The 9,862-nt window shown below is 36.7% G+C and overlaps 1 long non-coding RNA gene across 1 annotated transcript; it reads left to right on the top strand.

Moving 5' to 3' along the window:
* The first annotated feature begins 5,064 nt into the window (after nucleotides 1-5,064).
* On the top strand, nucleotides 5,065-9,220 carry LOC126810885 (uncharacterized). The gene is made up of 3 exons (XR_007675317.2): nucleotides 5,065-5,700; nucleotides 5,987-6,042; nucleotides 8,914-9,220. It is a non-coding gene; the product is annotated as an uncharacterized LOC126810885 (long non-coding RNA).
* The last annotated feature ends 642 nt before the right edge of the window (nucleotides 9,221-9,862 follow it).

Below are 9,862 nucleotides of genomic sequence, written 5' to 3'. Positions count from 1 at the left end.
CACGTAGTTTGTAATTTCGCTAAACATACGCGGCCAGTAGTACTTTAATCTTTTGCTACTCAATGTACGTTCTGCTCCTTGATGACCGCCGGTTGGTAAATTATCATGGTAAACTTGCAATATATCATGTCTTAAAGTTTTTGGCACTGTTATTTGCTTAATTATTCTTTCTGATTTAGAAATGCTTTTGGTTCGAGGCGTATAAAAGTGATATAAGATGCCATCAATGATATCGAAAGATTTTGCTTCACTACTTTATTTTTCAGGTAAATAATGATATCAGCGTAGTCAGGACAAATTGTCTGTAAATGTTGGAGATTGATATTATTAATTGACCCGGATCTTTGTTATTTTTAAATAAATTATCGAGAACATTAACAGTATTGACGCTATATTGGTTATTAATGTCATGGTCATTTTTATATTCAAAAGTAAGCGAAGTTAAAGATGAGCCTTCGCATGATGTACTGAATATATGTGCGTCAGGTTCAGCTGGTTTCTCATTTACTTCGTCGTATTCACGTCTGGATAGGCAATCAGCCGCGACATTTCTCGTATCTGCAATGTGCTTAATCTTAAACTTATTACCTTGCAGTCGCAATGCCCAACGCCCTAGTCTACCTGATTTTTAGGTTTTGGCATTTGCTAGCCATGTTAGGCCAATATGATCAGTATAAACTATGAATTCGTTTGCCTGTAGATAAGTCTTGTATTCGTCAATAGCTTCTACTAACGCCAGTCCTTCTTTGCCAGTTATATAGGTCAGTTTCGTTCGCCCTTGTGCAGTGAACGTCCTCCGTAAGAAATGGGATGCTCCTTTCCATCATGAATTTGTGATAAGACATATGCAACAGCATTGTTTGATGCATCACAGTGGATAATGAATTGTTTATCCAGCTCTGGAAAGATAAGCACTGGTGCTGTACTTAACGCTTCTTTCAGATCTAAGTATGCATTTTCGCATTTTTTGGACCATTCAAACATATTTTTAGAAAGCAAATAGGTTAAAGGTGAAACAATTATGGAATACTCTTTTATAAACTTTCTGTAACAATTGGTCAAACCAAGAAAACTTCTAACTTCTTTCTGAGATTAAGGTCTTGGGAACGTAGCCACCGCAGCAGTTTTTGATTTATTAGTTTGAATTCCCTTGTCGCTAATTATGTGACCACGTTATTTCTGGTCTTATTAAATTAAGACTGAGTCCAAGTAACTTCTATGTGATTTATTAAACATAGATAATTCAACAAATATTTACAAGAAAGAGAGAGATCCGATCCGTTCTAAACCATAGCTCACTCTCTGTTTGAAATACAGTTCTACAAAATATATATAGACAATTATGACACATTGGCAATTAAACTATAAAATATTGCTTCTCGATTGAAATCTAAAACAATAGTTCGTTTTGTAGAGAGTTTGGTCAATGACCAGTTCTTAATCCCTCCACTGTTTAGACTTCAATGCTTTGTCTAAATTATATCTGACGTAATAGCCAGTGGCTGGTTTAATAAGCTTCTATAGCCCAGGGGCCAGTTGACATTAGATTGTAAAGAGTTTTACTCTATCTGTTTTTAAAAGAACAATATGTCACGCGCATATCGGAACGTAACTTCCTGAATTATGGCCCCTGATCGTACGAAAAATCGCGTTTATAGCTTGTGGACCCTATAGAGGTCATAATTTGTATCCGATTTAAAAAAAACAACCGTATTATTGTATCACCGTTACACCCTATGGACGACTGAGTTCGAATTTCGTGAAAATCGGCCCAAAACTGACAGACAAAATGGCCGCCGTTCATTCTCAAATAGCGTAAAAATATGGTATATCAAGGTTGTGGACCCTATAGAGGTCACAATTTTAACCCTATTTTGATGAAACTTGAAATGTAAGTTTATAACCCGAAGATCTCGGTTCCTTTCGATATTCGCGCATATCGGACCCTAACTTCCTGAATTATGGCCCCTGATTGTATGAAAAATCGCGTTTTTAGCTTGTGGACCCTATAGAGGTCATAATTTTTATCCGATTTAAAAAACCGTATTATTATATCACCGTTACACCCTAAGGACGGGTTAGTTCGAATTTCGTGAAAATCGGCTCAAAACTGACAGACAAATCGGCCGCCCCTCGTTCTCAAATAACGTAAAAATATGGTATATCAAGGTTGTGGAACCTATAGAGGTCACAATTTTTATTGGCTTTTGTTGAAACTTGAAATGTAAGTTTATAACCCCAAAATCTCGGTTCCTTTCGATATTTGCGCATATCGAATTGTAATTTCCTGAATTATGGCCCTTGATTGTAGGAAAAATACTTTTCGTTTTAGCTTGTTCTCTATCCATCTCTCGAAAATGTGGGCGTATCCTGCAGCCGCTGGTTAATATGTAGAACTCATATGCACTATGTCGGTCATACTAGCATGATTTAATTTCATCACAATAGTTCACTTGTGCGAATTAAGGGCTCTTTCAGTGTTTGTGTGTGGGGGTCGGGGGGGACGAGGTTACAATGCCACCATGCTATTCGAGGGGCGTCCCAAACGTCCGACCTCCCTAAGAAATATGCTATATGCATATGAAAATTGTTATACTTATTTTTCATAACAATCCCTCTTTTACACCAATGCACTTTAACCCGAAAGAAAACACCTGTATCATCTCTCCCATATCTGTGGCCCCTGAGTTGTGGGAAGAGGAAGTGGCCAAACTCGCATAGAGAACTAGACCTGGAGAACAGGCTTGGTGAGGGAGGATCTTGAAGCCGCAGTATTGTGCCGCACACACTGCAGCAAGACACCTAGGCAAAGTTTACATCGACGCTGTTCTTTGAATTGATCATGCGTAATATGAACCACTTATGGAGGGACCATTCTTTAGATAATCCATCATGATTATGCCCTCGGGGTCCCAGAAAGGGAGGTAATGACCTTGCCACTGGATGACATTCGTTTGACTTTTTGTTTCTTTGTCAAAGTGGTCAAAGTGTTGAAACCAGGTGTCATCGCAATAGTAAAAATATGACCCAAGAAATCACGTGGATCTCTCCGGTAGGCCTCGACAAGCTGTTGATACTTTGTGCATGTGCAAATGTTCATGGATTATTCATGTTTATATTCATTCCACTGATGCTTTGCTAATGTCATGTGCAGTAGCTAACTTTCTAACACCACTGTTACTCGCTTGTCTTGCATTATTGTATCATAAACGGCCTCAACGTTATCTTGCATTGTCACTTCATAAGGGTACCATACTGTGGTTCATCTCCAGTGCTGATCACGCTACTTGTAAATTCAGCACACCACTGTCATCATGAATTTGCTTTGGCGTAAACCTTTTCAAATGAAGATACTTAACCACTTCTCTGCATTCGGTTATCTCCATTTTGAGAGCAAATCACAAGGTCGTGCTGTTTGATAGCTATATAAAGGAAATTGTCTCATGTGAAAGTTATCTTTTGCATGTCAAGCACATGTTAAGATACCTTTTTAGAAAAATCACCTTCATGGTGAGGCGGTGACATTTGGGAGATCCCTCATACGCCAAAATTTTGTAAGAGATGAAAGAAAAATTGGAAAAATCAGCAAAGACTTCATCCTCTCATTGTCCCAATGTTTTTCACATCGAATTTGAAATGAAATCTGTTAAAAACTGTAGTCCCTATCGCGTCCAGAAGGCTTTTCGGAAAAGAGGGGTAACTACTCCGAAACGGAGGTTGCGTAACACCGAATATCGACAGTGGTCGTAATCACATAGACCCAATTCGTGATACCAACTTTGAAAGAGAGAGAGAGAGAGAGAGAGAGAGAGAGAGAGAGATGGGGTTTAACGCCTACTCGACACAAAGTAGGTCATTTCGGGACTAACACATGGTTCAATTTTATTTAAATAATTCGCTTGCGCGTAGGGGTCTTTAGAAGTGAGGGGGGAACCGGAGGACCCGGAGAAAACCCACGAGGTTGGACAGACGACCCTACTCCTTGTCGCGTACAACAGGGGAATCGCGCTCGCAAAATTTTAGACTAATGTGGCATAATTCCGTAACAGACGGTCATTGAAACCTTTTTATCCATAGAGTTTGAAAAACAATCTGGCATAACTCTAGAACGGAAGGTCTGATGTGCATCAGAATCAAACTAATCCAAGATCTATTGATCTTTCAAATATATTTTAAATTTCGTCTAAATCGAACAAAAATGGTGAGCTCAAGCGGCATTCTGAACACACACGGAGACCAATCTACTTCATACTTCGCGAACAGACTTTTGTGATGCAGTTCTACTCCAGTTCACATCTGTCATACACAAAACGAACAAATAAACCTTTTCAATTTTATTGAATGGAAACGGAATAAATAGTTCTCAAAATTCTTATAGTGTTTTCGACTAAAACCATCGATTTAGGACTCAAATGGTCGGTCAACTAGCTAAGTGTCTTTTCTATTAGACAGTCAATGTTTAGTATGCTGAAGTGGCTCCACAAACTTTGTACATATTTCACATTTTGCGCAAAATGCAGGGGCTATGAGCAAGAAGTTGGGGTCTGATGCGCACCAAAATCGAACCCATTCAAGATCTTTTGATCCGTTATATATTATGTTTGGTTTCCTCTGAATCGGACAACGATAATGGCCTCTGGAGAATCCACAAACATTATACATGTTTCGCATTTGAATAAAAGACAAGGGGCATAACTACAGAACGGAAGGCTAGGTGCACACCAAAATAGAACTCATTAAAGGAGGCAAGTCTCTAATTCATTATCATCCACAGTCTTCGATATTGTAAACACGACTTGGTCAGTTTAAATCAACATTGATGTTGTTATCTATCTTACCGTGAAAAGATGGGCTTCTGATATCCAATATTTAAGACAAAATGAAAATTTAAAAATTGCCAGAATGCTTTCGCATTGGTCGTTGGCTTTGTATTGCGTCCAATGGAAAGGCCACGGTTTATATTGTCCAACTCAATTATTAACTTCTACCCTATTGCTGAAACGAGATTGTCGCTTCAAGTTATGTACGCCCCCTGTATCTTAATTAAACCATTACTTAATTAGAGGGCAATTGATAAGAATGCCTGGACATATAAATACACGCAACTCCGCTTCATAACTTTTCGAAAATACGGTTCATTTGTGATGTGCAGAATGAAGAATTTGTTTGCTATCTTACCGATACTCTTGGTTTTATTTAGCATTGTGAAAGGTGATTCAATTGAAGATGAATTTGATGCACTACGACAAAAGGTGATGACCGAGATCAACGGAATAAAACAAGCATTAAAAAAAGTTTCAAATGATCGATTAGAACTGGCTCGCAATATGCAATTTGCTTGTAACTCTAAAGAGTTTTATCGGAAGATGAAGCACAACATGAGAAATTTAATGGGTAGATTTGCTAACATCTCTGTGGAAAGGAATTTAATAGATCAATTACGAACGAATGAAGTTGCAGAGGGAAAGGCTACAACACTGAATGGTGGAAAACTTGAAGTGGCCAATTACATTGATGCAGCTGGGCAAGTCCGATCTCTTCATAGTTTGCTCGACGCCATAGAAACGGAAATGTGGAAGCAAAGATTTAACCGTCAGATCACGGAACGAAAAGTTCATAAACTGAAAAAGAAAATGGATTCGAGTAGAATCCATTTGATACTGGATCGATTGGCGGCTGTTGGGATGGACAATAATGCTGGTAAGACATGACTTGTCATAATGCTATTTTCTTTTGCAATGACGATCCAAAGGGTATTTTTAAACTTCAAAAAATCTGATTGCGCGGGTTGTTATTGAGGAAGTTCAGAAGCACTGATTACTATTTTTATTTTTCCCTCCGATAGCCCTTAGTATTTCGTCTAAAGTTCTGAACAATAGATGTTGCAGTGTCTTTGATCTTTGACAGTTTTCCTTGAAATTTATTCTGTGTAAAAATACATATTTCAAACAAAATTTATGACACTTTCAAATTTTATTTTATTCAGGCATTATTGTACCCACATAACTGTAAATTGGAGTGTACAGAAATACTTACTTACAGGTACTGTCGTATTGATTATGATTAAACACAAAACTATAACTTAGATAATCCAATATATAGGTTAATGGGTGTAAAATGTTTCATATTACTATGAACGGTTTATGGGATGTATGCTCTGGAATAATAATTGTATACTAATTTCTTTCCATTGAAACACATCTGAGATGAGGTTCAACATCCTGACATTTTCCCTGACAGCTACCGCCTACTCATATTTTCGAATTCTCGTTGTCAATGAATTGTTACGTGCACGCTAACGTGAATACCGAACCTCAGTATTTCGTCCCACTCGAAAGACTATATTATACGCTGTCCCTTGCCAAGCCTTCCGTCCTTAACAACTGAAATGGGGGAATCACGCCGGAAAATCCGATGAACACGGAACCTTGCAGTTAGCAAGCAAGCGCCTTACACACCGAGCAACGATGACTTCTGGTGATTGGTGTATACAACGTTTCATAAAGATTTCGTCAACGAGATCCTCAGGACTAAAAATTGTATTGGGGCGCACATCGTTTAAGTACGGAAGCCCATTAGGGTCAATCAAATAAAAATTAAAAATCTGATTATCTTATAATTACTAGATAGCCTAATTACAAGATTGCTTTATCTTGTAATTACAAGATAGCCAAAGATAGCCTATCTTGTAATGAGAATATAGTCTATCTTGTAATTACATGGTCGCCATACACCGATTTATCGAATAGCTAGGTCAACATCGTACTTTATTTTATGTAACAGAATCGGCACATTCATGTCATGCTGTCATAAATATCATTCGTTATTTTCATGCATCTATTAAAATCACAAAGTTCATACTACCATTAACTTTTTACTCCCACCAACTTCTTACACGCATTGATATTATTTATTAATATCATGATTCATCAATTTTAATGCTTTCCTTAAAGCCACAGAACGCTATTTATATTTTTTTCAGAAAATTTCTTTAAATTCTGATCTTTGGCTGTTTTTGTTTTCCTTTGTTTTGACATTACAAAGTTTTTATTGTCTGCAGAAGTTACCGAGTTTAGCGATTTTTTCCATTTCAACAGAAAATTAAAATCAAAACCATTTTACGGTTAATCATCAACGGCCGTTGAACAGCAGATAAGATTCAAATATGTTGAAAATCGGAGTTGATTATAATTGTCCTGTCATAAATGTCTAATTAATAGTTTATATAACATTTAAGGACTAAAGAAAGACCTGCAATAGGCAGATTTAGCTCTTGCATAATTTATGTTTAAAGGAGCTAAGTCTCTAACTCAATATTTTCCATAATATTTGAAATTAAAAACACGAATTAGAATTCAATATTGACCAATTTCAATCAATATTGATGTTGTTATCTTGCCATGAAACTATAGGATCCTAATAGGATTAATATTTTATAATCAGTACACGATTAGTATACCCTATGGTTTCGGGTGCCATTTTGGGTTGTTATTTCGAACAAACGCATGGCAAATTTGGTATATATGGAAAGTAAAGACACCCATCTTACCGGAAAAATACTGGATTACCAAAAAAACACCCATGGGGCTTGCACTTTGCAAAAATGTCAGGGTATCACTAACTGGCAAGTTGGTATGAAGTTGGTGGGACTATGAAGTGAATGAGAGTATGAACTTAATGAATGGTTTTTAATGAGGGCAAGAAATAACGAATGATATTAATGGGAGCATGACCTGAATGTACCGATCCCGTAACATAAAAAGTAGCTATCCGATAAATCAGTGTAGGGCAACCTTGAAATAAACTATATAGATCTTTTTTTTTTCATGTGATGATCCTAAAGGGCTACTCCGTATCTTGTAATTACAAGATAGTTATATAAAATGGTTATCTTGTAATTACCAGATAGCTATCTTGCAATTACAAGATAATCAGAATATTTTTTGTTCCTTTGATTGACCCTAATGGTCTTCCGTATTTAAGTGACACGTTAACAAATTTCTAAATTAAAGTTGATTGGATTGCATGATTTTTACTAACTGAATAGTTTAACCGTCATAACTTGAAATATTGGTATATATCCAAAAGATCTCGGTTCCTTTCGATGTTGGCTTGTACGGGACCGTAACTTCATGGAATATGGCCCCTGATTGTGCACACCTGAGGTTATAATTTTTAGCCCATTTTTATGAAACTGAACATGTGTATCGTACCGTAGCTTCCTGGATTACGGGCCCCTGATTGAACAAAAAAAAAACGTGCTTTATCCAATTTTAAAAACCGTTCAAATATATCACCGTTAGACCATAATGACAGTTCGAATTTCGTGAATTGGTTTGTGCCTTTGATCCTGTGTCCTGTCACTTATATCAGAGTAGTATCCTCCATATTAACCACAGTACTAAGAATATTATCAATATCTAAATCATTTTCGTGAGCAGCCTTTCCATCACAACTTTGACGGCTATTATCCCCATATGAAGAACATTACAATTTTTACGACTATTATCTTCCACGTCGAGTACATTACCAAATGTAATCAGTATCCAAATGCTTATCACATATATTCTCATTAATATTTGTTTTCGACTGTGTTATAAACATGTCGTCTCTATGTCGAATATTTTGGACTGTCTGTGTATGTTTGCATTGTATGATTGGAGTGTTTTGTCACATGCGTTCATGGGCATACATGTAGTTTTAAGAATATATCCATTATTTTGTGGCTTGTTCTTTTAGAAAGCTATCCATTATTTGTATCTCTATAGTGCTATGTTTTAAGTTTGATAATAGCCTCAGACTGTCCATTATGTAAATAGAAAGAAAACCCTCGGGGCTATAGCCCCTCACTGAACGGTGGATTGTTCCCACCTGGGCTCTAGCTTTAAACAGTTTTTTTTTTCACTGTTTCAGATTGAACACCATTAAATTGGTCAATACAGTGTATGAACACGATAATAACTAACAACTATGTGTACTCCATTGACACAAATTTCAGGTATTCGGAACAATGCTTCAAGACTAAATACTCACACATTTTAGTCTCGGTCGTAACTATCCTGAAATGTGGACACGGACTGTTTAAGTAATTATTTATCTTGAAGCTAGATTCTCTGGAAATATGCAATGGTAGCTAGCTGGGAGAGTTTATTAACCATTAATTAAGGCAATATTATGTTCTCGGTATCACTACTCTGATTAAAATTTGATCTTTATTTCATTCCGATTTTTTTTTTGGTTTGCTATGACGATTGTCTATATGTAAATTACTTATTTATCCGTTCTTTTTTTAAGTCTAGTTCATTTCGGAACAGTCCCTGATCGGGCAAAGTCCTGTGACCGTTCCTGTCGGTCCTTATTAAGCTGACGAACGGTCAGGGGACTTTGAAGTCTAGCCAATGTGACAGGTTAAAAATAATTCTTGCTCCAGCCAAACCATCCGTTCGTTATCTCAGAAAGGGCAGGGTCATATGAATTGAACACAAACTTCTTTAAAATACTTTTCGCCTTAACTTTACTTAGTGGGTGCCAAAAGAAAATGAAGTAGAGCCTCGCCTTTTTCAGTATTTCCGTATATTCCTTTGGTTAAAACCTAGTAAATAACTAATCTTCAATCTCATACCCATTTAATTACTGCATATGTACCCCGAGTATTGTATTGTTGGCCTTCACTAGCTCATGAATGCAAAATTGGCAATGGTTCAAATGAGAGAGTTCTATTTAAGCTAGTTACTATACTTGTAACGTTAAACTGTGTGTTTAACGTTACAATTGATACAGTCTAAGAATCCTTACACAAGTTCAAATAGGTTCAAACGCACAATTGTCAACACATATCATTACAGTTTGTATTGGAATAAGT

The sequence above is a fragment of the Patella vulgata genome, chromosome 2 (genome assembly GCF_932274485.2).
Source record: "Patella vulgata chromosome 2, xgPatVulg1.2, whole genome shotgun sequence".
Lineage (NCBI taxonomy): Eukaryota > Metazoa > Mollusca > Gastropoda > Patellidae > Patella > Patella vulgata.
This window is presented reverse-complemented; position numbering and strand designations above follow the sequence as displayed.